The sequence below is a fragment of the Dipodomys spectabilis genome, unplaced genomic scaffold (genome assembly GCF_019054845.1).
Source record: "Dipodomys spectabilis isolate Male_0828 unplaced genomic scaffold, ASM1905484v1 ptg000054l, whole genome shotgun sequence".
NCBI lineage: Eukaryota > Metazoa > Chordata > Mammalia > Rodentia > Heteromyidae > Dipodomys > Dipodomys spectabilis.
In genome coordinates this window covers 19,753,230-19,778,426 of record NW_024870731.1, presented here as the reverse complement: position 1 = coordinate 19,778,426, position 25,197 = coordinate 19,753,230, and positions in this window count along the sequence as shown.

Genomic DNA, 25,197 nt, shown 5'->3' with positions numbered 1-25,197 from the left:
TAGGTGGGATTCGGGAATTAAAATAATCTGCTCCATTTTGGACAAGAGTTCATCCTTAGAGCATAAAAATCGAACTATGGTTGAACAGTGAATCAGGCTCTAAATTAAGAAAGGAGATGGACTAGTAGGGGCTGGTGCTAGGAAGTACGAAGGGTGATGATGAGCCTGACCCTAACTCTACGATGTGTGGTCTTGCTCCTACCACCTGTGCAAGGCTCACAGCACAGAAAAAAATGGACTTCTTACCCCGATTGTCGTATATAAGTTGCCAACAGAGAGTTGGACTATCTGTAGTTAGGGAGATAGTTGTTTAGCTCGGTGTCATCCACTTGGCACACACAGATCGGATCCTCTTGGCTTCTGAAGGTCAGAGACTTTTATGATGTGGCACCATTAGCTAGCCACTGAATTTTTAGCTATCCTTCTGAATTTTTAATGAAGGGATGCCTTCCAGTTGCTCATGTTATTTATAGTTTTGATATATATAGTTCCTGTGATCTCAATAAGATGGAGATGCTGGGACTATCGTCTAGAAGCTGCACCAGAGCAGGCCTCATACTAGGCCTGTGAAGGTGTCATGGTGGCATCTTCACACATTGATATAAAATGGAAGAACATTGCTGTCCACTGCTTTGCTATAGATTCTACCAGAAAGAGCTTTGCTCCCATTATGTGGTAAATTAATCATTCATATTCTCACTAATATTTTAGTGTGAATCAGAACTCTCTTTTAAAAAACTCAACCGAGGGTATAGTGAACAGTCCTTTTTAGTTTTTGAACTGGAGTTTGGACATAGGACCTCATAATTGCTAGGCTGAAACATTGCTGAGCCATGCTTCCTGCCCTATATTTCACCAGTTATTTTTAGTGTAGTGTCTTGCTTCCTGCCCAGGGTCAACTTAGGACTGCGTTCCGCTTACTGTAGCCTTCACATCATTCTTAGGATCCCAGGCACATACCAGGACATCCATCTTTTCCATGTGGAGATGGAGTTTATGCACTTTTCTGCCCAAGCTGGCCAGGAACCACAGTCTCAGCCTCCCAGATTGCTTAGATTGGCAGTCTCAGGCAACTACACTCAGCTATGGGTTGAGAAAGGTCCCTTGAACTTTTCATCCTGAGCTGGCCTTGAACGATAATCCTTCCCATCTTACCCAAGTTACTATGATAACAGATGTGGAAAACTGGGCCTTAGTTTAGGCATGTTCTTTACCAACAATATTAAGAGTAAGGAGAAGAATCAATGAATTAAGAAGATAGAGGCAAAACTGGGAGAGAGAGCAAAGGAAGGGATGACATTGTCCAAAAAGAAATGTGCTTATTACTTGACATATGTAACTGTAACTCCTCTGTATATCACCTTTATAACAACAATTTAAATTTTATTTCATTTAAAAAAAAGAAGATAAAAGCAGAATTGGAGGGAATGAGGAAGTGAAGTGGTTTCAGCAGAGAACCAGATGCAAGATGGGGATGCCTTCCAGGTCCCTAGCAGCTAACGTAAGTGGCTTTACAGATTGGCTCAGAAACAGCTCCAGGGATGGAAGGAACCTTTGGTCTCAATAACTGCTGATCATATCACAGACATTATTAGGTTTAGTATCAAAGTGACTTGGCATCAAACATTTAAGTTATGTCCAGTGAGACCTTTGTCAGCTCCATTTTATGTCTGGTTCCAGCCCTTCATACTGACTTCTACATCAAGTAAGAAAGAAACAGCTGAAATTGGGTTGTCCTTCTGTGCGAGCAAAGTACTTTATTTCCTACAGTAGAAAAGTGCCACGGGTTTATTGGTATAGATTCAAACCAAGAACCAATCACTGTAACAAGAGAAATGCAATTGAATTTAGGATATATAACCCACACACAGAGATGGAGATGAAGTCAATTGCCTTCCATGTTAATGGACAATGCTACTACCCAGTAGGTAGTAGCATTTGCTACTCTTTCACTAATTTTAATTTAAAACAAAGATAGAGAGTAAACAAGGAAGGAACTACCACTATTGAATGTTTCTTAGGTTTTATGCATGCTAACTCATTCAAGCTTTACAATATCTCTTGTAGTAAGAACTTGTAGTAAGGTAGCTCACACCTATAATCTTAGCTACTCAGGATGCTGATATCTGAGAATCACAGTTCAAAGCCAGCCTGGGCAGGAAAATCCACTAGACTCTTATTTCTAAGTATTCATCATAAAGCAGGAAGTGGAGCAGTGGCTCAAGTGGTAGAGCACCAGCTTTGAGTGATAAAGCACTCAGACCCTGAGTTCAAGCCACAGGGCCAGCACAAAAAAGAAAAAAAAAAGAAAAAAAGTTATAAATGAGAAAAAATAAAAATTACTATAAAAATAACATAACATAAACACTAAAAAGAATAGTAGATGCTGCCCTCCAATTCCTGGTCCTTAGCTTTCTGCCTTCAGTCCTGTTAAAGTTACTCACATAAATGCTCTGAGTCCTGGATCATCCAGGTGCTGTCTGGTTGTGATGTTCCATGGTCAGTTCAGGCTCTAGATGGGGGCAGCTTCTGCAGGCAGGTGGACATGTACTGAGGATACAGTGATTCCCATGGGGTATTTCCTGATCTGTGGATTAGCAGTTGAGAATGGGTGGTGAGGTAGATAAGAAAGCTAGTAGCTAAGGAAGCACTCTACCACTCTCAAACCCCATGCCTGGCACTCTACAGGGAACCCAGTCTTCCTTGTATGTAGTGAGTTGAGTAGTGAGTGAGTTTAAGGTCCTAAACCCCACCATTTGTCTCTTTTTTGCTTATTTTTGTCTTAAGCTGGCTCAGACTCAGACACTCAGCATCATGATCTATCTGCTTGACTGGGGTTAGGTGGGTAGGGGGTATTAATGAGCCCGCTAAGCTCAAAATCTCTTGTGGAAAATTGTATTTAGGCCTTCAGACTGGAGTTGGGACTGGACAGCACCCTCAGGGCTGAAGTTAGTTCACCCTGCTATTTCATTGCTACATCAGTCTTTTACCCAAGGTAGATGGACGCAGCTCCCAATTGGCTTCTGTCTGGTCACCCAAGTAAGGCTTATTGGATTACACGTAGCCCTTCATAGAGTTGTTTTGTTCACAGGGTAGTCTGTGTGTGTGGCTCTTTCCAGAAACTACAAAAAAAAGAGGGGAAAAAACCACACACACAAAAATCTATACTGGGATAATCTTAGGTTAGAAAGAAGATTCACTCCTGCAAAGCAGTTCTGGGCTCCATCCAAGCAAAGTTTTTTGATTTGTTTCTTTTAGGGATTTTAAATTTGGTAGAGTGTGATTTTATTTTTTCTAGCCACTATCTGTTTAATCTTTCTTTCTTCCTTCCTTCCTTTCTTCCTTCCTTCCTTTCTTCCTTCCTTCCTTCCTTCCTTCCTTCCTTTCCTTCTTTCTTTCTTTCTTTCTTTCTTTCTTTCTTTCTTTCTTTCTTTCTTTCTTTCTTTCTTTCTTTCTTTCTTTCTTTCTTTCTTTCTTTCTTTCTTTCTTTCTTTCTTTCTTTCTTTCTTTCTTTTTCTTTTTTGCCAGTCCTGGGGCTTCAACTCAAGGCCTTAGTGCTATTCCTGAGCCTCTTTGTGCTCATAGTTGGTACTCTACCACTTGAACCACAGGCACCACTTCTGTATTTTTCTAAGTAGTTTATTGGAGATAAGAATCTCGGGCTGGGAAGGTGGTTCAGTGGTAGAGCGCTTGCCTTGCATGCATGAGGCCGTGGGTTCGATTCCTCAGTACCACATAAGCAAAAAAGAAAAAAACCAGAAGTGGCACTGTGGCTCAAGTGGTAGATATTTGATATTTGTTGTTCAGCTAGCCTTGAGCTGAAGAGCTGAGGGACAGCGTCCAGGCCCAGAGTTCAGGCCCCACGACCGGACCAAAAAATAAAAAAAAAAGAATCTCACAGGGGCTGGGAAGGTGGCTCCATTGTAGAGTGCTTGCCTTGCATGTATGAAGCCCTGGGTTCCATTCCTCAGCAGCACATAAGCAGAAAAAGCCAGAAGTGGTGCTGTGGCTCAAGTGGTAGAGCGCTAGCCTTGGGCTGAAGAGCTGAGGGACAGTGGCCGGCCCAGAGTTCAGGCCCCGCAACTAATGGAAAAAAAAAAAAAGACTTTCACAGACTTTGATGCCTGGGCTTGCTTCAACCATGATCCTCAGATCTCAGCCTCCTGAGTAGCTAGGATTACAGGCATGAGCCACCATTGCCTGGCTTCTGTTTAATCTTTTATGGTTCCTTACCTTGGCTTATTAACTTGCTGGCCCTTCCTTGAAGCCATGCATCTGAGGGGAATTTGTTTTCCTAGTTGATGGAAATATAGGAAAATGTGCTTGTCAACAATCTACCACCTTCAAATCCCTTTTTTTTTCTCCTAAACAAATGATCTCTCTCTCTCTCTCTCTCTCTCTCTCTCTCTCTCTCTCTCTCTCTTTCCCCTTCCTTCCTTCCCTCCCTCCCCTCTCTCTCTCTTTGTGGTGTGGATCTGGGTATGAAGCCCAGGACTTCATGCATGCTAGAGGAGTCCTCTACCACTGAGCTACATTTCTAGCTCTTATTTCTCTTATAGTGAAGGGAACAGCAATAAATTTGATATTTGTTGTTCAGCTAGCACTTTGAGTTACTAAATGTATTGTTGTTCACTCTGTGTTAAAATTTTCTACAATTTTTTCATCAAGGAAGTAAAATGTTTTATTTCTAGAGAAGTGAATTTGAAATTAATCTAGGAACATCAATGTCATTATTGCGGGTATCCAGTAACAGGATGTAGATAAAGAAACTGTGGTATACATATACAATTGAGTTTTATTCCGCTGTAAAGGGGAACAAGGGACTGAGGTTCAGTGGTATAGAGAACTTGTGTAGCAAATACAAGATCATGGGTTCAAGCCTCAGCTCCACAAGAGGATGAAACATGTCAATCACAGGAAAATGTGCAGAACCTGTATAGATAGAACATTATGTTAAGTGAAATAAGTAGACCTAGAAAGAGAACTATCTTATATTTTATATGTAAATCTGGATCTAAATCCAAATAAAGACATGAACTACAAATGAAACTACTTGCTGTTTAGTGATGGGAACTACTTGCTGTTTAGTGGTTGTGTACACAAACTACACAAATACACATTATCAAAGTACACAATACACATGTACAAAAATGTCATCATGAAACACATTATTTTGTAAAATAAAAACACATTCATATTACATAGTTTCTCTTCTCTTGTTCTGTCTAGTCTAAGATTCTTTCTATAATTAAAATGGAAAAAAATTAAGTTTTGTCTCAAACCCAGTCTTCTTCTCAGAGACTAATCCATTGGTGGTTTGATATAACCAAATTATCTCCTAGATGACTAACATGGTATTTTCCAGCAAAAGTCACCTATCATGCAGCTAACAGGGTCAATCATTAAGACACATAAATCACCCTTCAGATTTTCCTGTTGTTAAGAAGATAGAGTCTGAGTTCACTGGAGTCTGTTTCCTTAATGAGAAAGATAATGAATTGCTCCCTTAATTCAGCCTTACAGAAAGCTACCTATTTGGCATGGAAGTTTTCGTGAATAAATAAAAAAGCTTTCTGCTTTCTCTATGTGTGTCTACTAGAAAGAGACTTGGGATGTAGATTTGGAGCCTTTGATAGCTGAGCTGTATTAGTCATTCTTTTTTTTCCCTTATTTGTTGACAGCCTGACTAAGCCTAAGAAATATTATATTTGGTATTCAATTATTGCATGTGGCTTGATATTAAGCAGGATGTCAGAGATATTGCATACATTTATGGAAAGTACTGTTCCACTCTATCAATACTAAGGTGAGAGGAAATAGCTCAAAGAACTAAGGTTTATGTTTCTGACTTTTGGAAAACCTGTTTTTCTTTTTTACTGTCTGATTAACTTCTTTGGCTTTTGTGCTCCTTCAGCCTGCATTTTTCTTATAGTTCAGAGAAAAGAATCTGTAGGAGTAATTCATCAGAAGCAGATACAGAGACAAAGATTCATATTCATGTGCCTTATGAAAAAGATTCCTGGAAGAAACAACAAGGCAGCAGGAAGAGTGGCTAGAGTGGAAGAAATCCCAGTCAAGCATTGTTCTGTTAGGATAAATGAAACTTCAGGGGGTCCTTAGAAGAGGCAATTATCTGCAAAGAAATGACAGTATATTTATAGTCTTGTATTCCTAATTCAGTAGATAAAGGCTATACAACACTGGGCCCTGGGGGCTCACACCTTGCAATCCATCTAGGATTAAAGGAAGTTGAGATCTGAGAATTGAAATTTGAAGCCAACCTGGGCAAAAAAGTGCATGAGACGCATATTGCTGATGAGTTACCAAAAAGCTACTAGTGAAGCTGTGGCTTAAGTGATAGAGTGCTAGAATTGAGCAAAAGAGGTAAAGGACAATGCCCAGATCTTGACCCCAGCACATATACACACATATACACAAAAGGCTATACCAAGCTCTGTGGGCCTTGTGTGTATACAGACCAACCAAAGTAACTGTGGGAGGCTTAGGACAGTGCCCTGCCTTTCTTCCTCTATTCCATCCTTACTGTTTTGTCTCTGGTCCTCAGCCTGCCTTTGTTCCAGATGGCCACTGTCTTTTAAGCCATTGCCCAAGTTTGGGTTTGAAAAATAGTATTCGGTTTGGTTTTTTTCTCTTTTGTTTCTATCCTTTCCCCCCAATCTCTGCCAGAACATTTCCTGTAAATGAATTTTATTTTTCCCTGAGAACCTACCTTCCTAGGACAGGTGGCCAGTAGTTTTTGTTTCCCCAGTGTTACATCATGTCATTAAGACTCTTTTTTTTTTCTCCCTTTATAACACAATGTGTCTGGTGTTTTGTTTTGTTTTGTTTTTTGCAATGCTAACACTGTCAATCCATCTTGCTGACAAGCAAAAACTTCTGCAAAAAGCAGATTTTTCTTATGTTTTCATGACCAGAATTTGTCCACTTGACCTCTCCAACAAGGGAAGCGAGGAAAACAAATAGTCACTGAAAAGAAGACCATAATGGAAAGGGGACTGGAGTGCTGGGTTAGCCAATGCGCAGTATCTGCCAGAGGTATGTAGGAAATACTTTGAATTGGTAGAAACACATATTTCCCCCATATTGGCGACTCAAAAGAAGTAACTACAATACCGTTCAGTATTGTGCAAAATTGAATATGTGTGTATATATAAAGTACATAGGTAATATATAATTTTTAATTTTATTTTATTGTAACGAGGCTGTACAGAGGGGTTACAGTTACATGAGTAAGGTTATGAATACATTTCTTGTCGAGCATTGTTACCCCCTCCTTGATTTTTCTCCTACTATCCCTTCTCTCCCCCACCTTCCCCAGGTAATATATAATTTTATATATAGCACATAATAAAATATTTAACTTATTGAATTATACATAAAATATTAATATATATTTACAAATATTTTTGCAGGGGAAATTTACAATACCAACTGGATATATTAGCTTTCCTTTCCTTTTCTTTTTTTTTTGGGGGGGGGATCTGGTCCTGGGGCCTCAACTCTGGGCCTGGGCACTGTCCCTCACTTCTTCAAGGCTAGCACTCTACCACTTGAGCCTCAGCCCCACTTCCCGCTTTTTCTGCTTATGTGGTGCTGAGGAATCGAACCCAGGGCCTCATGCATGCAAGGCAAGCGCTCTACCACTGAGCCACCTTCCCAGCCCTCCTTTCCTTTTCATCTAGCATGTTGGCAGTATGCATTTGAGAAGTCTATAGCAATTCCATTTTTGTTTTATTACAGTGCTGGGGATCAAACACAAGACCTTATGCATGCCAGGCAAGCACTCTACCAGTGAGCTACATCACAACACTGTAAATTGGAAATATTGGTTATTAATATCTGCTAAGAAAATGAAAGAATATCCCAGCACTCAGGAATCTGAAACAGGAGGAAATCAAGTTCAAGGTCAGCCTGGGCTACATAGCAAGACTCCAATTCAACAATGAAAAATAATGTAATATATTTCTAAAGAATTTTTTTTTTGGGGGGGGGGTCTGGTCGTGGGGCCTGAACTCTGGGCCTGGGTGCTGTCCCTCAGCTCTTCAGCTCAAGGCTAGCACTCTACCACTTGAGCCACAGCACCACTTCTGGATTTTTTTCTCTTTCCTTATGTTGTGCTGAGGAATCGAACCCAGGGCCTTAGGCATGCAAGGCAAGCGCTCTACCACTGAGCCACCTTCCTAGCCCTTCTAAAGAATTTTTATACTTAATAGTAATAAAATCACATAATATTTAGTGACTACTTCCAAATGTAAGCCAGCTTCTTGGTGAGGAGATTCATCATCACTTTGGAGCAAGCTTATGTTCTTTTCAAACTGTTTGTGAAATCATAGTTAAATGATAATTCCTTCAAAACAAACACTATTTTCCACGTAAGTAGAATAGTCATTTTTCAATAGTACTATCTCTGTCATTTCCATTGAGGGGCAAAGGGTCTTTATATGTACTGATCTCTGGGAGAAGGCCTTAGGGATGATAAAAAGTTTAGGTAGGGAGGAAGGAGGATGAGAAAGGTATACATTATTTTAATATTTGTAAAACATATGGGAGTTCATATCATTTGAATTAATGTAATTAAATTCAATTTAATGGTTAGTGTAAGGAAAGAGTTTATAAATGGCTCTATTCTTCAAATGCTGGCATTCCATCCACAGGCCTTTCTTCTGCATCAATGACTTATGGGTTTCTCAAGGCTCCCATACTTCTAACTATCACTGAATGGATTCTGAGAGATTAGAGTAACATACCTGGGAAGTTATGATCCCAAATCTGTGCCTGCTAAGCTTTGTTCTTCTATCTAATGTACTCAACTAGCTTCTGTTCCAGGAGGAGATAAAAGCAAGTTACTGGAACACTTAACTTGTAAGAAGAAGCCAGTTGCAGTTGCAGTTGACCTTCAATTTCTAAGGGTATCTTGAATACGACTCCTAAAATGATATGGTTGCATAGCTTGCCAAGTCAAACTCAAAGCTCAAAGGCTTTCTCCTTGAGAGTGTGTGTGTGAGACAGAGGGCAGGGAGGGAGAGAGAGAGAAACAGAGTGATTGAGGAAGTTTGGGTGGGCTGGTTGAAGGGGCCCCAGTAATCTGCTTATTTGGTGAAGCTTGTTAATCTTTCTCCTTCTATTCAGGAAAGGTAACAGCTTGCTCCCTTAGACCACAGACCATTAGCATTCTGTCCTCATAAAGAGATGAAGGTTGGAAATTGGAAGCAAGATTCCAAGCTGGAAGAAGAGAACAGGCCTGAACCACATGTGTTGTAGTGATCAGCTTTTAGGGTTTGACCTCAGAATCCCTCTGCTACTTGTTACGGTGGGGATGGGAAGTACATGGAGAGAATCAGGAGCAAAGGAGAGAGGGCGGAAATCTGTTTTGAGAGCAACTGAAGCTTGATGACGTTGGGCTTGCTCTGCCTTTTTTGTTTTCATTTGTTGAAGCGTTTCATAAATAGATCACATGTCCACAGTAGAGAAGTGAACCTATTATGCAAAATGTCCTAGTTAGAACATTGAAAATTTTGAAGGAAAAATACTTTTTTTTTTTTTTCCATCTGAATTCCTTCTGACAACAAACTGCTGCTGTGTGACTCTGGAACTGCTGATTAACACAAGCTCATGGGGAGGGAAAGTGCCTTTGGTCTCTATACAATCTCTTCTTTACTTTTTCCCCCATGGCCATTAACCAACTGAATGCATCTGTGATGACAGCCAAAGACTGAAGATTAAATTAGAAAAGGTTGCTGTTACATTTTAAGATTATATTAAATACTTGTACACATTGCAATTCTCCAAGGAGGAAATGACTTACAATCTTTCATCAAGATTTACTAACAACGTTCTCTTCACTGACAGTATCGTAAGGCAACAGTGGCCAGGGAATGTTCTCAGCCTTACCAGCAAGGGATATGATTCTATTCCCCAGTGGAAGTTGTGAATTCCGGTTGATTGCCCCTGCCCACCCCCTTGTTTATAAAAACAATAGTTTCTCACTATCCCTAAGGATACCATGACTATATGATACATGATTTAAGAAATCAAGCTCAGTGTTTGTTGAGGGAGATTCAGGCAAGATGGTAAATTTCTGTTCCTTTGAAGAAAAATCAGACTTCTCTTCTAGAAGATGGGGGCAGGGGGCAGAATATTCTAGACCACTACTCACCTCTGTGCTTCGTAACAGTGGGGATTAATTGCATTCAGATCTCTGAGCACAGAACTCTCTCAAGAGCATAGAAAACTTTTCTCTCCTCCTTCAACCTGGCATTGTGTATATGCCCACTGAGAAAAATACCAGTGGTTTCTGATGAGGCTTTGCTCATAAGGAGATCATTTCTCTCTCTCTCTCTGTCTCTCTGTCTATCTGTCTCTCTCTCTCTGTCCCCCCTTGGGGATTAAACAAACCTAGGGCCTTACCACATACTAGAAAAGTGCTCTACCACTATGTTACAGGCCTATTCCTTGGGTTTTTGAAATAAGACCTTTTCACGTAACCTAGGCTGACCTTGGACTCAAATCCTCCTGTTTTAGCATCCTGTGTACTAGGATTACACCATTGTAACACTACCTCGAGCTTAACCTCTCTTTTTTACTTTTCTGTTATCAACAGAGGGAAAGAGAATGAGAAAAGTAAAAAGCTGAATAGCATTTCTACCCTTCGCAGTTTTTGTTTTCTTCTCTTGTTAGTGTTCATTTCTTACATCTATTTTTATTTTCCTGTTGCTTTTGTATCTTTTTTAAACGTCTTACTCATATCCACCTGTTTTCTAGTTCTTGTTTTGTTTTCCCACACACTCCTATGCTTACAGGAAGCCCTTTCCGGAGAGGAAGAAGAGAATAGGACAGTTAGTAAAACTAACAGTACTAGCTGTGTTCTAAATCTTCAGTACAATTAGTTATCTCTATTCAATCTACTGCCCCAACTACGACTGCTATAGTCTAAACCTCCAGTATTACATTAACCTACTAACTGTGACACCATTTTCTACTTGGCCTGTATATAATATACATCAGCTGGGAAGTCCTTTCAAAAGTTAAAGCAGTCCTCCATTCATAATACTTCAATGGCCTCTCATCCAATGAGAATTCCAAATCCCTCACCTGGACCTATATGACTCTAAGTGATGGAATTCCTTAGAAATTTCCAAGTCTCATCCTCTCACTCTTCCTGGGCTTACTCTACTTTAGCTTCTCTTCCCTTTCTTCTCTGTCTCAGTGACATTCACACAGACTTACCTTCTGCCTGGACTACTCTGTCTCCACTTCTTTCATGTCTGTGTTTGAATATCAACTCTTGTCAGAACCCTCCTGGGGGAACCTCTCGCTAAAAGAGCACTGACTTTTTGCGTCTCAAATTTAAAAAGCTATTATAATAACAGCCAGCAAAAGGACTAGCTTGTTGGTGGTTTTTGTTTGTTTTTTTTTTTTTCTCCCTCAACTAGAATATAGAATATAAGGATTGTCTCTGTCCTGGCATCTAAAGCAATTTGGGGCACATTGAGCATGATAAATATTTATGAACTGGATAAATGAGAAGACATGATATTAGTAAAGCATGTCAGCTTTGGCCAGGCTCCTTTTATATGACGTGTGCGTGTTGTAGGGTCCCACAGTCTATGGTAGGAAGCCATGCTGGAAATGCTGTGCCTTGACCAGGACCTACCTTTCTCTTTCTTAGCAGCAGTTTGGTGATTCTAAGAATCTAGTTGCTTTCTTGTTCTTACCTCATTGGTCAGAAAGAGCCTGCCAAGTCATGTACTTGATTCAACCCCTTTCTGGCAGGAACATTGTGCTCTTGGTCTTTCTCTATGTCCTAGTGTCAGAGACTGAACCTGTTGGTTGTATTTTTAGTTCTTATTCATAGTCATGGTTCTATCCCACGTATTTTATGCCCAGGCAGCCTTGGGAATTTGCGGTCACCCCTGGATTCTTGCAAACTGGTCATGTGGGGGAAGAAAGAAAAAACCTTTTCCAAGGTGACATGATTAACCAATCAATGCCCTTCACAGGATCTGGTAGCATTAAAGTAGAGAGGAAATTTAGAACTTGGAGTACTAACAGTTAATCCTTTCTTACAGAGCAGTGATATCTTTTCTTCAAACAAACTCTTGTAGAATCCCAACACGTTAAACGAACCAAACTGGAACTTCCACATTTGAAAAGTAGACAAGGATCAGCATTTGCTTGTCTCAATTCAGCTCCTTCTGGTGGGTTCTTTGAGGAATTTTACAGAGCCAAGAGTTTCTACAGGAAAAAAAGTAAGTTTCAGAGAGGCAAAGGGATTTCTTTAATGTTGTACAGGAAGCAGCATCCTGGAATAAGGATCCTAGTGTCCTAATTTCCTGTGTATATCCTTCTTCCTACCATGTTCTTTCAGCACTTTAGTACTTGTTAAGCACCTACTGTGGTCCCAGGAACCATTACATTCATTATTTAACCCTTACTTAGTTAAATACTAAGTAATATATACTTAGTGGTATATACTTAGTTTCATTTTCTAAAAAGAAAAAAAAAAAAACAAAAAACTAAGCAGAGACATACAGGGAATAAGTAATGTAACATAGATGTGAACCCTGATCCGTCACCTTTTAAAGCCTATGTTTCTTCTACTACTCCTTACTCAAAGCAAGACAAGTCAAGTATATCAGTAACAAATGAATCTAACAATGCCCATGACCAAAAGAAAATTACCGCTTATTCAAGTAAGATCATTGGACAGGCAAAGAGCTTGCTATGGAGTCTTCCTCCTTCTAGTCATTTAAGGAACAAGTTGCCACAGACTTTGACAATAGCTTCTAATATACCTTAGAGAGCCTCCATTCTAGACAGCCAGAGAACGAAGTGCCTAGAGGGTACATGAAAAATGTATGCAGGAAAAGTTCTAAGCTAAGCGTGTAGATGGGAATGGATTCCTTGTACATTCCGTTGATTAGAAGCCAGTTGCTTGAGCCACTAAGCCTCACACTCGAGAGTGACAGGAAATAGTTTCTCCCTTAGAAGCCACTTACCTTTGACAAATGTATACTTTGAAAGATCACAAAAGTTTGATGGTCATCTAGTTATATCTGATTCACCGGGCACTGTTGCACATACAAAATTCTAGACAATATTTTCTCACATAGCTTTCAAATTGCATGACTACAACTATAGCTGTGGTAAAACTTCCTTCCTTCCTTCCTTCCTTCCTTCCTCCCTTCCTTCCTTCCTTTATTTTTCTCTCTCTCTCTTCTTTCCTTTGCTTTCTTTCTTCCTCCATTTATTTATTACATTTCTAACATTCAAACTCCTTTCTCATTTGGGGGAAATCCAGCAGCACACATATTTTTATTGAATGTAGTTTCCCCCAGGTTCGTAAAACAAGAAGAGAGGAAAAAGGAGCTGTCCTTCCTTTCTCTTGCCCCTAGTAGTAAAGACTCAAGAAAGGGGATTCGATTTCACCAGTTAATCCAATGATTCATCGTGACCCTTTGAATGGAAGAATATAGTGAAAGAGTGTATGTACTTGCAGTTTCAAATGTCCATTGGTGGTCTTGTTTTGTGGTTGCTTCCAGCTATAGGTTGGCATTCAATCAGATACTGAGAAGCTTACACAGATTATTCCTTTCACAATTATTGAAGACCTCCTTCTCCCTTTCTCATTTGATTCCAAGACTTTTCTACTTCCTCCCCTACTACTACTGGTTGGTTCTGTTAACTGTCTCCTACAACCTTCTAGGGAATTCTTTTAGAAATTAAAAAAAAAAGATGATATAAAGTTAGAACTCATAGCCTCATGCTTGCTAGCTAGGTGCTCTACCACTGGAGCCACTCGGTGAGCCCAGGGAATTCTCATTTTGCATAATTCAGAGTTATGTGTGTGTGTGTGTGTGCGCGCGTACATGCGCAACTAATGGCTTGGAATGATTCAAAGGCTTTCAGAGCATTTTAGCTAAATCTGCCTGTAGTCATCATGCAGCTTTGGCTAATGCCAGTACCCCTGGATATCAACACATCTGCACTCTAAGGGAATCAGTCCTTTAGAGGAACTTGGGTGAAAGTTACTGTAATGATCCATCCTTTAGTCATTTTTCCATGATGGGGAGTAATAAAGCTTTCAGGAAGCTTTGAGGAAGTGGCCCCAGAGTGCTGAGAGGCAAGCAGCCTGGCTCGGCTAGCAATTTGCAACCATTTCTTCAGGCAGAGACTAGAAGACATAGGAATTGTCCAGAGTCCTGAATGGTAAGAAGATATTCGACTTGCTGCAACAGTGGTGTTGAGGATGTGAGAGAAAAAGGTTCTCTGTGTGTATTTGTTTATGGGTGTGGATATTGAAGAGGGAAACAAAGCAGCTGGTTCCAAATTTTCCTGAGCAAGTCATAAAAGAAAAACTGGAATTACCATACTTTTGTTCCACTGCATTTTAAAACTCAAGCATCAGATACTCTTTTACAGGCCTGTTGGCCCTACCTTTCCCTGAAAACTTAGACCCAGACCTGTGTGGTCAGAAGATCAACTGTTAATGCAAGCAAATATGACTAATGTACTTTTTAAAAGGGAATTCAAGCTCCTAGGGTTGTGGCCATTGGTTCTGATTTTAATGGAATGCTAAATCCATATGGATTTACTGATCATTTGCCTGAGCCAGTACCTTTGAACTTGAAATTTGCTGAGTCCTTTAAAGCTTGTAGATATAAATGAGGTCATATTTACATGTTTTACTAGCTGATAGTCCTCACCTGTGTCTTCTTCCCTCTGACAAATCCATGTGATAATCCTTAGGTGACCCATGAGATGCCTCTGAGTTACATGTTGAATTCTAATGTAACAGAGTTCTAGCCAGAGGCGCAGTTCCAAGACTGATTGCTCACCCAACACATCATATTTTTTTAAAGTGGTAAAGGGCAGAGAGGAGATTTATTATGCTGCATAAGTATACCATGGAGAGAGAAAGTAAGTAATTCATACCATATTTAGGGTATAAATGTGAGCTTTAGGTTGAAATAGTGGAAGAATTGGGACAGAGCACGAGAGGTGTGTAAATTATTAAACAGATCTGTTCAAAGGTTTGGTCTGGTTAACTATCGTATCAGAATTGGTCAGGTAGCACCTGGTTACAATAAGAGACTCACTGTTGCCTGGCATGGTCACAGAGGATAGCCTTGATTCTTTTTTATTTCTTTACTGAGATTTAAGTGATTACATAAATTTCACAGTATTATGGGATAGTGATACTTAGCTAAAGCCACAAATACAATTTAACCTTCACAAGGTGAATTATCATGATCATGATCTATAAAGCTTATGAACTCTACAAACTTTGACAGTACAACTATTTTTTTCCAAATCAGTGATATGTACATTACTTTCCTTTTGCTTTGTGTAAGCTGTTCCCTTTTTCTAATCTTGACTCTTCATACAAAGTATTTATTCATGAAGGCCTATCTTTTCTGGATACCAAGGTGGCTTCAAAGTGACTGCAGGGAGTCAAAGGGAGACAGAGATAGAAGCTCATACCCTGTTTTTCGTTACCCTTTGGACATTTGTAGGTCTAAGTAAAAAGCCAGTGGGTTTTGGGTTTTTTTGTTGTTGTTGTTTTAGCAAAAATAGTTTCTAAATATCTGTTATACTAACTCCTAGTACCTTAAAATGTGATTATATTTGAAGACAGAGCTTTAAAGAGGTGATTAAGTTAAGATGAGGCTGTTATTTCCACTCTTATTGGTGTCCTTCTGAGGAAAGAAAATCTAGACACACAGCAAGATATTTTTCTGTGTGTACCTGCAGAGAAAAGACAGGTGAGAACACAGCAAAAGCTGGAATTTGAAAACAAAGATAGGGCTTCAAGACAAATCCAACCCTACTGATAGCTTGGTTTTGGATTTTCTCTTTTTTTTTTTTCCAGGGCTGAGGACTGAACCCAGGACCTTGAGCGCCAGGCAGGCACCCTTCTGCTGGGCTAAACCCCCAGCCCCTGATTTTGGATTTTTCAATCTCCAGAACCACAAAAAATAAAACAACTAATGTGTCTCAGTTGTTTAAGTCATCCAGGCTGTGACATTTTGCTCTACCAAGCCTTAACAAACAGGTACCATCCCTAACGATGTTTGTGATTGTTGAGGTACAAAGGGGTGTGTCAGCTCATGATTATACACTTGGTTTAGTTTAAAGTAGTTTATGAAAGAGAATGTTTATCAAGCCAGAAATGGTGTCATACTAGCTATAGCAAGGCCCTACCTACCTCAAAATAACAAACAAAACAAAAAACCTATTTGCCAGAAGGGATCTAGGTAACCAGAGTGGAGGGAACAGATTACCACAACATATTCCTTAACACATGCGGGCACAGTCAAACTAGGGGAAGGGTGTAAACTCAGTGGTAGAGCTCTTACCTTACAGTGAAAAAGCCTGTGGGTAGCACACCCACACCTGGGTAGGTAAAGAAGCTTACCTATTTCATGCGTACCTACCTATTGCTTAGAAGATGTGGCAGGCAGCCCACTCACCTATCTCTGTCTCTAGGCCAGTCCCTATCACTAGGTGAATAGAAGTCCTTCTGTGTCATAACTGCCATTTTCAGATATAAATTTTGGCAATGGCTGAGTCTTTTGTGCCTGGGTCCCAAGCATGAAATATGCCCAGGCCCCCAGATAGCCAGCCAGCGTTGGAATGGTTACAAGATCTAAGGTTTGCCAGGAACTTGGAATTCCCTTTGTAACTTAGAGCTAGTGTCAGTGATTTTTCCAAAATGGGACACTAGTACAGTGACAACAAGTGTTACCCACAACACAGATATTAGTAGAAAAACAGCTCAAACTCTCCGGCTCAGAGATAGGCACCAGAGCCCAGGGCCTATGGGACCCACAATTTTCATCACTTTCCCCCTTTACTTGCATTCTAGAATGACAATTCTTTGTCTTCATTTTTAAGGAGTCAGTTATTGTGGGGACTGGCAGAATGAAGGAAATCTAGATGTTTGGTTAGTGTTATAGAAACAAAGTCAGTCTCTTAGCATGCCTTTGTCAGACAGTGCTGATTATTCTTCTAATTGGGATGGAAATCACAATGGTGAGACACACAGAATACACACTATTCATAAATTGATGCCTTGGGGACAGTGATATGCATGGCAGGGGGCAGCAAGCATTTTCTGAAAGGATCACATGGTTAATATTTTAGGCTCTTGGGCCATATGGTTTCTGTGATACCACTTAATGCTTGTGTTTACATCACAAAAGCAGCAATGAAGGAGCATGCCACTGTTCTAATAAACTTTATGTACAAAAATAGTCAGTGAGTCAGATTTGCCCTGCAGGTCTTAGTTTGCTGACCACGGGTACAGAGCATAATCTTTAGTTACTCTGAGTCCCAATCAGAGTCTCTGCTCAAAATTTAAGGGAAAATAGAATTTTGAAGGAAAATTGCTCTAAAAATGAAATGTCATGGAGCTCAAAAATAAATCACCTCTTGAAAGTATAGGCATCAACAATAAATCCCTAGATCCATTGCAAATAGGTCTTCCTGGTCAAATGCAATAGAACACCTTCTCCTCTAGAAATCTCTATTTCCACCCACAGCAGGCTTAGACACAGGAAAATTTGTAAAGGGAATATACGCAAGGGCCCTTTGCCCCAGCCTGGTTTTAGGATCTGAATGAGCTGGTGCTCCGTCTGTTGATTTGTGACCTTTTATTGTTTTTCTCCTTTCAGCTTATGTTTACTAAGTTATTTTCTATGTGCTAGGTGTTATGCAGATACACAGATGACCAAATCATGTGAGGGTTCTTAGATATGCACTCATACATACACACTCTCATACCATCTGTGGATCAAGGATAGGAGTTCATATTAGTGTATGAGTAAATAGCATTTCTAAGTTCTACCTTCCTGCTCATTAATCTTAAGTACTGTTATTATGAGACTCATTTAGTAAATGAGAAATCTAAGATTCAGAAAAGCTCATTGCTTGCTCATTACTCATAACTTGTTTCTATAGAAGCCAATGAAGGCCATGGCAAGTTAGAATTAGAATTCAGTCCTTCTGCCTCCAAGCATTGCCTTGCAAGGATGGATCTAAGGAGATATCGGTGGTGCCCAAATTTTCTAGATTCCATTTTTTTCCTGAGCTCGGGGACATTTCATTTTTAGAATAATCATCTGTCAAAATCTAGGCCTTGCCTGTTCTATGGCTCATGGTCCCACCTTAGGAGAGTTACTGTGTGCCTTACTGAGCCAAGGTATTCAGTCTTAGGAAAATGACATTTTCTGTGGTAGTCAAGATTCCTTGGGCTATGGCCAGAAACTAAATGTCCATGGAGGTCACACCATGGTTGGTTCCATGGTGCTGTCATGAAAGGAGTCAGAGGAAGCACCGGATCTTCTAGGAGCAGACATAATCTAAAAGGCAAATTATCAATATAGGGGTCAAAGGAGGAGGCTCTGGTCACTTCCAGAGAAGCTATCTCAGCCTCAGTTGCAAGCGATAAATATAAAGGCACACACCAGAGATGTAACAAAAGGTCCAGAGCACCTGAGATCAGAAAAAAAGTTAGAGAAAAAGAGAGAGAGAGAGAGAAGAGAAGACTGGGAAAGGCAAAACATCTTCAAATTAGACCAGAACAAGATTGGGATATAGAGCGTTTATTTTTGTGTGTGCCTCAGTACTGGATCTTGAATTCAGGGCTTGGTATTTCTTGGCTTTTTCTTTTTTTTTTTTAATTTTCTTTTTATTGTGAAAATACTGTACAGAAGGGTTACAATTACATGGGCAAGATAATGAGTACATTTCTTATCAAGCATTGTAGCCTCCTCCTTTGTTTACCCTTCCCATCCCTTCCCATCCTCCCCCTCCCCTGTCCCCCTCATCCAATCCTCCTCCCCCCCCCCAACAAAGTTGTAAAGTTCGTTTTTCCACATAACGACTTGTACATCTCATTGTTGCAATGGGTTCACCTGTATCCCTACTTAAACGATTTGTTTTTCCCTTCCCCTCCACAAATTATACCAACTTCAAATACAGTGAAAGCAGGGGTTATACTGTGGGGGAGGGACATACAAAGCAACAAAGAAATAATCTTATAAATGTGTTAGAAACAATCACCTGAAAGAAAAAAACATTTGAATACATATCTTAGGGTTCATTTCCCTAACATCAACTTATCTGACCTTTTCTGCTTGACTCATACATATACTAGTTATTGCAAATAAGGGAAACCATGGGACCTAAGTTTCTTTGGGCCTGGCTTACTTGACTTAATATAATTTTTTCCAAGTCTTTCCATTTCCTAACAAATGGGGCAATATCATTCTTTCTGATGGAGGCATAGAATTCCATTGTGTATATATATCACATTTTCTTGATCCATTCATCTCCTGAGGATTGGCATCTGGGTTGGTTCCATATCTTGGCTATGGTAAACAATGCTGCAATAAACATAGTAGTGCTGGTAGCTTTAGTGTGGTCTTGTTTGTAAACATTTGGGTAAATGCCCAAAAGCGGGATTGCTGGGTCACAGGGGAGCTCTATGTGGAGTCTTTTGAGGAACCTCCATACTACTTTCCAAAGTGGTTGAACAAGTTTACACTCCTACCAACAATGCAGTAAGGCTCCCTTCTGTCCACATCCCCTCCAGCATCTATTGTTGTTAGAGTTCTTGATTATAGCCATTCTAACTGGGGTGAGGTGGTATCTCAATGTTGGTTTGATTTGCATTTCTTTTATGGCTAGGGAGGTTGAACATTTCTTCATGTGTCTATTGGCTTTTGCAATCATGGCTGGCCTCCACCACTGAGTCTCACTTCCACTTCTGGCTTTTTTTTTTTCTGATTAACTGGAGATAAGAATCTCACAGATTTGTCTGCCCAGACCTGGCTTCAAACCACCATCCTCATATCTCAGTCTCCTGAGTAATTAGGATTACAGAAGCGAGTCACCAGTGCCCAGCCACCTAGGGATTTTAAATTTGATTCTAGCTCAAAAAGAAGTAGGAAAGCTTAAAATGTGAGCTATGGTTGAGCAGAGGTCATTAGAAACCCCTTTATGGGAGAAGTTATGATACGGTTTGAGCTGGCCCTTATGGGACTGAAAGGAAATTAGACCAGGATATTACATTGGGAGGCCTGAGGATCAAATTTATGCCTGATGTCTGATCAGGGAACAACAAATTAACGTTGTGGTCACCTAGAATTTAACAGGAGGCATTACTCTGCACCCAGCTTTTCTGCGAGTATGTTCAGCCTTTACCTCTCAAATGTGTGATGACGCTATCCAAAGTTTGTCATAGGGATAGGGTAGGGTGTATGCATAGCATATGTAAGGCCCTGGCTTCAATTCCCAGCACTCAAAACCAGAAACAAGAACTCAGGACTGCCCTGCATGCTTAAGGCATAGGGCAGGGTTACTATAGATGGACACACTGGCAAAGAAGCTTTCCTCATAGAAACACCCACTATGTGTTATGGCTAAGTCTTATAGGCTCTGTGAGCTTCTATTTGTACAGCAGGGAATATATCTAGAAAATTTATGATTCTTTGTTCTGGATATAGTAAATGCCATATTGTTTGACACATGGAGCTCTTCTTCCTTCCCTCCCTTCCTCCTTCCCTTCCTTCTTCCCTTGTGCCAGTACTGAGGCTTGAACTCAGGGGTCTGGGCACTGTCCCTTAGCTTTTTCACTAAATTCTGGCACTCTGCCATTTGTGCCACAGCTCTACTTCCAGCTTTTTGTTGGCCAGTTGATGTAAGAATCTCATAGACTTTTCTGCCCAGGATAGCTTCAGACTGTGAGCCTCAGATCTCAGCCTCCTCTCTCAGCTAGGATTACAGTATTGTACCACCAGCACCCAGTTATGGTTCTCTCTGAAGGAGTGTAGATGTAAAAAATCTGGAAGCCCTGGGTTTTAAGAAAACCGGAACCACACCCAACTGCTCATTTCCTTCACACTAATGTCCCATCTTGGGATCAAGCAGGCAAATGAGTGCAGGCTTTGCTGCTCTTTTGTTGAGGTTGGAAAGGGCCTTTGTCTCTTTTGTAGTGCCCTAAAGTACAGTTCTAGTTCAGGAAAAGTCTCTGAGATACTAAAAGGCATGACTGTGTGATAGTCATTTTTCATAGAACAACAGACAAGGTTCAGATGGGAAGAATAGTTGAAGATGATGCAGAAAATTTCAGGTTGGAAGCATGGCTCAAGTGGTAAAGTACCTGCTCAGCAAGCACAAAGCCCCAAGTTCAAACCGCAGTGCCACCAAAAAAAAAAAAAAGGCAAGGAAACTACAAGGTTAAAAAAAAAGTCATGGAAGTTGGTTGGATTTAACCTCACAAGTGCATTAGTGTGTGGGCACGCACTGATGTGTATGTCCTTGACAGAGGTCCTGAGCAGGCTCTGGCCTGCATTGGGAGAGCACCTCACAGCTGTGTCTGCCCCTGTATCCAGCCCAGGAGCTGAGGAGAAAGCTGGGTGCCCATCTCCCTACAGCACAACCCTGAGTGACTCAAAGCTGGGCAGAGCACGTTCCTTCACTGCCAAGAAAAGCGTGGCAACGTGAAGACTGCTTTATTTTATTTTGTTTGAGGACTGAAAAATAAAAAGGTTAGAGCAGATGGCACTTTGTTTTCTGAGGAGGAATAGAGCAGATGGGGTACAGGGTATCCATACAATGACTTTATTACTCTGGAGTTGTTACCAATGTTTGCTCCTTCTCAGAACAGAAACACAGGAAACTTTGATGACATTGGGCAGGTGTGGTGTGCGAGTGCGTGTGTGTGCCTGTGTGCTTGAGAGTTTCTGACTGATGGGACATTCTCCTGGCCTGCTTTTTAACTTAAGAATCAATCTACTAGTTATAGGCACAATTATGAAGCAAAAGAACACAGGTGTTTTGAAGGGCTTTCTGTTAGACATCCTAGTTGTCATTTTATAGATCAGAACTAAAATTTAGAAAGGTAAACTGTTTTGGAAGATCACACAGCTTGGTGATCAAGAATGGGACGGGAAGGGGGCTGGGAAGGTGGCTCAGTGGTAGAGCGCTTGCCTTGCATGCATGAGGCCCTGGGTTCGATTCCTCAGCACCACATAAGCAGAAAAAGCGGGAAGTGGCGCTGTGGCTCAAATGGTAGAGCGCTAGCCTTGAACTGAAGAGCTGAGGGACAGCGCCCAGGCCCAGAGTTCAAGCCCAAGACTGGCCAAAAAAAAAAAAAAGAATGGGACATGATCCCAACAATATAACAAAAAGCAGTTTGGCCTAAGATCCAGGAGATTTGGGTTCTCATATCAGTTCTAGGCTCACCAGCTAGCTGTGTGATCTTTTTTTTTTTTTGGCAGGGGGGGGGGGAGGGGGGTCCAGTTGTGGGCCTGAACTCTGGGCCTGGGCACTGTCCCTCAGCTCTTCAGCTCAAGGCTAGTGCTCTACCACTTGAGCCACAGTGCTACTTCCGGCCTTTTTTTTCTGCTTATGTGGTGCTGAGGAATCGAACCCAGGGCCTCATGCATGCAACCCAAGCTCTCTACCACTGAGCCACCTTCCCAGCCCCAGCTGTGTGATCTTGAATAAGTCATTTTGCCTAAGTTCAGTCCCTGAGCCTCTCTGTGCTCAAGGCTAGCGCTCTACCACTTGAGCCACAGCACCACTTCTGGCTTTTTCTGCTTATGTGGTGCTGAAGAATCAAACCCAGGGCTTTATGCATGCTAGACAAACACCCTCTAAACCACATTCCCAGCCCCCAAACTATTTTCTTATTGATTAAAAATAGCTGTAGCCATTTAATACTTATTTCATTATTCTCATAGAGTTATAAGAGCAAATGGGCCTGATAATACTTTACAAAAGTAGTCCACAGAGAATGAGAAAGAAGGAAGAGGAGGGAGGGAGGAAGGAGATGAAGCTTCTACCCCTTTTCTCTGGGTGCATATCACATATTTTAGGGATATGGAATAAAATCACCAGTATTTAAAAGTAATGTGGTATCCAGTCTACAGTAGGTTCTATCTATCTATCTATCTATCTATCTATCTATCTATCTATCTATCTATCTATCTATCTATCTATCTATCTTTCTCTGTGTGTGTGTGTGTGTGTGTGTGTGTGTGTGTGTGTCTATCTGTCTGTTTGTTTGTTTGTCTATGTGTGTCTGTCTGTGTGCCAGTACTGGAGCTTGAACTCAGGGCCTCAGCTCTCACTTGGCATTTTCATCAAAGGTGGCAGTTTACAACTTGAGCCACAGCTCCCCTTCCAGCTTTTTGGTAGTTACTTGGAAATAAGGGTCCATAGGCTTTCCTCCCCAGCACAGACTTTCCTGCCCAGGCTAGCTTCAAATCTAAGACTCAAATCTCAGTCTTCTGTGTAGCTGCGATTATAGGTATGAGCCACCAGTGACCAGCCTTATTTTATTTTTATTTTTTTAATGTAAGATTTCACTAACCAGGCCTCTTTTGAGTTCCATGGCTAGGAATTCAAAACAACACCAGTTGGGGATGTTGAAAGAGTCAGAGATGTTTAAACAAGATGACAGCCAGGGCTGAGCAGCGGCATACAACTGACTTGTAGAATGGATGGGTGTGAAGTGTTTTGAGTGACTCCTGGAGCTGAGACTTTGGGACATAGGGAAAAAAATCCCCACTTCCTACACTTGCAATCACTAATGAGGAAATCGTCTGCCCTGAAATCAATTGGTTCCTGGGAAAGGAGCAAGAACAATCACTTGTCACAATTGCCATAGAGAGAGCCCAGGTCTCCTGTGAAGGCTTTTCCCTGGAAGGTTGGGTCTTTTGGCATTTACTTGGTTTCCACAATAAACGAATGTTTTTTTGGCATGCAGGCTCTGGCAGACCAGGCTTCCTTGCCTTTTTTGGCCGAGTCTGCAGGGGAGTTGCACATGCACCCCGCTCACCCCCCACATTCTCTAGAAGCCTTGTTTACGGGTGAACCTGCCCTCCTTGACACGCTGCCCTCGGCTGAAGCAGGGTGGACAAGGAAGCCTGCAACACGCAGGCAGGGTGGCTTCTTCCCAAGTCCTCTCGCCGCTGGGCTGTGATGCCAGAACTGGCTTACTGAGGCGGATTCTCCATTTTACAAGTGCTCCCAACTGCTGCCCACCTTTTGACGGCTCCACTTAAAGACTTGCCTCCTCTTGATCAGCTTTGCCCAGCCCTCCATCCTGCCTCAAAACAATTCTGCCCTCACTCCCCTGCATCTCTCCTCTTCTTTCACCGAGTTATTAACAGCCCTTTCTTTGGTAAGAAGGTCTTTGTGGATAGAAATCATCCTCATATTCATCCTCATCCTCCTCATAATTTATTGGCTGTGGTGTTTCAAGGTAGAAGTGTTTGACAGGAGAGAAAGAAGCATGAACACACGATCTAAAAAACTTTTTAAAAAATCCCATGCATCTGTCAGGAAGAAAAAAAAGACAAGTTATTTGTACAATCATACTGTGAAAAGCGTAAGCAGCCATCAAAGAGGAAAAGATCGATTTCTATGTGAGTTCATGGAAAAGCTTAACTGAAAAATAAGTTGTATTTATAGAAATATAGATGCATATTGATAAATTTGAAAGAAGCCAAACTGAATAGTACAATGCCAATGTTATGACATTGTGGAAAGGCAGGATTAAAAGAGACATAAAAATAGTGGCTGCCTGGGCTGGGAAGGTGGCTCAGTGGTAGAGCGCTTGCCTTGCATGCCTGAGGCCCTGGGTTCGATTCCTCAGCACCACATAAGCAAAAAGAAAAAAGCCAGAAGTGGCACTGTGGCTCAAGTGGTAGAGCACTAGCCTTGAGCTGAAGAGCTGAGGGACAGCGCCCAGTCCCAGAGTTCAGGCCCCCAAGAAAAAGTGGTGGCTGCCAGTAGCAGAGCTCAGGGAGGGAAGCACAAAGGACTTTCAGGGCATGTGTGAGACTATTCTATGGGATATTATTTTTTTTCTATTTGTTTTTACATTTTTTTAAATTTGAATTTTATTGTCAAGGTGATGTACAGAGGGTTTACATTTATCTGTGGAATATTATAATTACAGATACACACTGTATTTAGCAAAGCTCATTGAATGAAGGATGAACCAATATTAGATCATCCATTGAAATAAATATGCCAAGTAGTAAGGTATAGCTAAGAAATAGATCTATAACTTTCTTTTCCCACCCAGTTTTAATATGAGGTTAATACTGGTTTCATAGAATGGGTTTGGTTGGATTCCTTCTCTTTGTATATCATGGG